Here is a 4,004-nt window from a genome sequence, read left to right as displayed (position 1 = left end):
GGGTTAACTGTATAGTTCACTGTTGTCTCTTGAGTCACATTACCAAGCTTGACCGAAGAGTAGCGTGGCACTTAACACGTGTGTTCACTTATTTAGAACATCAGCTGTCAGACCTCCAACAGACCCCTCCATAATAGCCAGCAACCTTTTGATAATTTTTAGGGAAACTTCTCACCAAGTATTCTTTGATATTTTTAATTCATTTAAATTACAGGTAGCCTTAACACAGTAGCATTGAAGTTGAATAAACCTTCAGCTCGAGACACCGTGCACCGTATTCTCAATGAATTTGACCTTCCCACTAAATATGTGGACAATCTTCCAGAGTCACTGCACGAACCAGATAGGAAGATAAAGTGGCATCAACCATTTCATGGTGGCTCAAGCACCTTTAACCCTGAGGACGAGCTGTATTCAGCCAGACTGAGGGAAAATCTGAAGTAAGAATTTTTTTTATTCAACGACTGTATTGCATAATATTAGTTACGAACCCCACTTAGTGAGAAATGTCAGTTTATGATTGAATAAATCATTGTATACAGTGTAAGAGGTATACTGCATGAAAATTAGTGATACTATAGAAGGGAATTTTCAATAATTTCCCCTTCATTTTTTAAATACAGTATTTCTTACTAGGAGTGTACTGTATTAGGGGTTTTACAATCATCAGGTGAAATAAGTTAGGGGTGTCTGATCTTCACATAATCCCAAAACAAAGTCAGAATGTCTTTTAACTGAACTGTTGACTTATTGCTACAGCTCATGGCTGATCTAGAACATGGGGAGGCCGAGAGAAGATAAGCCGTCAGTGAGCCTATTCGCCAAGATATTGTGAGACTCCGCCACAGTTTGATGGAGGAGCTGAATCTGAGTCAGCTCTCTTGGCAGCGAGGTCTTGGCACGACACACTTGCGAGGCTGCCTTCAGGGTCTCAAGGCACTCACCATGCACCATCAGGTGATTAAGGAAATTTTGTAAGGTGAGTGAAGAGTTTCTGACATATGCTAAGGAGTCTTAAGTTAAAGAGGCTGATCAGTGGTGAAGAGTCTGAGTTAAGAAGCTAATGCCCAGAGTTTTAATCACCCTTTGACAGGGGGGTGTGGTGGTAAAAGTAACTATTTCCATTATTATAAGTTAATTTTACTGCCACACCTCTCTGTCAAACACAGTGTCCTTCGTGACTCAAATATTTAAAAGTCTGGTTGTATACACAATGACCCCCGTCACCGGAAGAGGGTGATTAAAACTCTGGGTGTAAGATGCTGATTAGTGGTGAAGGGTTTGAGCTAAGAGACTGAGAGGCTGATTTGTGGTAAAGAGTTTGGGTAAAGACACTGATCAGTGGTGAAGAGTATAAAGTAAAAACAAATTTTTGATATACAGTAACTGATTCTCTGCATCAATAGAAGTGTATTCAGCAGGAGATATATACAGTATAAAATAAACTAAAGGCTGTAATTATCACCAGGTCGGGCTGTCCATTTTGGGAATGAGACGGGTGTGAGTTTGGAAGGACATGTCGTTCTTAGTACGGCTCCTCCCCGACTTACGACTGGGTTAGGGACCCAAATCCAGGTCGTAAGTCGAAATGGTTGTAAGTCAAAAATGCTTAAATAATACTTAGAAAATCTAAAATGGGTTTCTTTTTCTTCTTAGCACCACAAAACTCTCACTTTTAAGCTTGCCAGCCATTTTAAAGTGAATTACAAAAGAAAATTTTGTCTGTGTACTGATGTTGGGACTCGAAAATATGTAATTTGACAACATTTTGGTACGACCGAGGCAGGTCGTAAGTGCGGGTGGTCGTAAGTCGAGTAGGTTGTAAGTCGGGGAGGAGCTGTACCCCAGAAGTCCGTAACCAGTGGCTGAAGGTTGGTCATTTAACCCTTAGGCCCCGGGTGACGTTCCAGAACGCCCTCCTATTTTCCAGCCAATTTTTTTTATTTATTTTTATTAATTTTATATATTTGGAAAAGTTGATTTTTTTCTCAATTTATCCCCGTGGGTGGGGGAGGGGTTTCCTGCCAGCAGCACCCTAACCCGAGGCTTAAGGATAATACTGTACTGAAATTAATTTTTTCCCCTAATCTGTGTGACGGTATAGTTAGGTTAGAATACCTCTTATGGGAAACATAGGAATAGGTTTGAACAAGCATGTCTATATGCTATGCTTTGTAAAATTTTCTAGGTGTGCTGTAAGTCTGATCTGTTCTCACAATACGGGGTGCTTACTAGGGGACTAACTTTTAATTTTGTCCCTTCTTTCTGGACAAGTTGCCTTCTTCACCAGGCACACTTACAGTACCTGGTATGCAGCTGGTGGTGTTAATGTCTATATTTGCTGTGTGGATATACCTGTACTGTACGTGAATCCACATATAAATTTTATTCCCTATGGTTCAATGTTTTGCTTGTATGATATGCCTTACTCCTTATAGTATGAAGCACTGTTGTGGGGTTTAGTGTATACAGTACAGTAATCTGTTTTTAGTTATGATAATAAACATAATAATATGTTAAACAAATTAGAATTTCAGGAAACTTCCATTTTGGAGGTCGAAGGAGGTAAACAATAATTATTATCCCACCTTTGGAGTGGTTGAATCTGCATGAAGTACTGTATTTCATGATAAATTTTCATGAATACAGTATTGGATTATCAAAGGGAATTTGACTGTCAGTTAGCTTTAGACTAGATATTTCACTGGAGGCGGTGAAGTCATTACAGCTGCTCCCCGACTTACGACGGGGTTAGGGACCCAAATCCAGGTTGTAAGTCGAAATAGCCGTAAGTCGAAAATGCAAAAAATAATACATAGAAAATTTTAAATGAAATACAGTACAGTAAAAGTAATCAATAATGAAGAATGGATACAGTGTTACTGTGCACTTACCTTTAATGTAGTCAGCTGAATGCACATGGGGCCCCCATAATTTTCTAATCATACATGGAGACTACATTAAGTGGATGAAGCAGAGAAGACAGGACTGGGTGGGTCATCAATGTCACTTTCTTCAGACAGGTTAATATACAGGGGAAACTTGCTGGTTGAAGGTATTGGATCATCTTTAGGGAGTGAAGAGGCAGCAATGGTGGGGCGTGAGGAGACAGCAGTGGGGGACTTCTTAAAATATATGTCCAATTTAGACTGCACACTGAAAATATATGTCCAATTTAGACTGCACAGTTTGTGTTTTCTTTTCATTATAAATCTCCCTGTAGCAAGCAAGTGCATCATGGACCATTCTGTCAACTTTGGCAAAACGCTCAACATTTTGATCCATTCCGTCAAACATTTGCATCCCCTTATTAATTGTAGTAAATGCCTCTGCCATTTGCTTCACTGTAAAAATTTTGGGGGGTGCAGGTTCTTCTTCTACATTCAGACTCTCTTCTTCCTCTGCATTTTTCTGTGCTTCTAGTTCAGTAAAATCCTCGTTAGTACTTAGCTCTTCTGCTACTCTTTCAACCAACTGCTCAACATCTTCATTATCAATTTCTAACCCAAGCTGTTTACCCAACTCCACTATCTTGTTACTAATCTCAGAAATTACTTCATCTTTATTAAATCCTCTGAAACTGTTCACATATATTTTCAGGACTTTCTTCCATATTCCATTCATGCACTGACCTGCAACCTCATCCCATGCTGCATCTATGTTCTTTATACATTTCAAAATGTTGTTCTTCCAAAACTCTCTGAGCGTTTTCTCACCTTCAGTAGCAGCAACAGCCTGAGCGAAGGTCGTACGTAAATAATTCGCTTTAAAAGCTGCAATAGCACCTTGATCCATGGGTTGGATGATAGAGGTAGTGTTAGGTGAAATGTAGACTACCTTCACATCAGGTTGCATGTCGTCCAGGTGTGGTGGGTGTCCCGTAGCATTACCCAAAATTTAAAAAATCTTGAATGCAATCCCTTGTTGCAGACAATACTCCTTGACTTGTGGAATGAAACAAGTCATGAACCAATCCTCATACAATACTAGGGTCATCCATGCTT

At 39.7% G+C, this 4,004-nt stretch overlaps 1 long non-coding RNA gene across 1 annotated transcript; it reads left to right on the top strand.

Annotated features, from left to right (window-relative positions):
• The first annotated feature begins 193 nt into the window (after nt 1-193).
• On the top strand, nt 194-1,626 carry LOC121857402. The gene is made up of 3 exons (XR_006087180.1): nt 194-440; nt 760-979; nt 1,469-1,626. It is a non-coding gene; the product is annotated as an uncharacterized LOC121857402 (long non-coding RNA).
• Nucleotides 1,627-4,004: the final 2,378 nt, after the last annotated feature.

The sequence above is a fragment of the Homarus americanus genome, unplaced genomic scaffold (assembly GCF_018991925.1).
Source record: "Homarus americanus isolate GMGI-L3 unplaced genomic scaffold, GMGI_Hamer_2.0 scaffold7654, whole genome shotgun sequence".
Classification (NCBI taxonomy): domain Eukaryota; kingdom Metazoa; phylum Arthropoda; class Malacostraca; order Decapoda; family Nephropidae; genus Homarus; species Homarus americanus.
The sequence above is the reverse complement of the archived record's forward strand: the minus strand, read 5'-3'. Positions and strand labels throughout refer to the sequence as shown.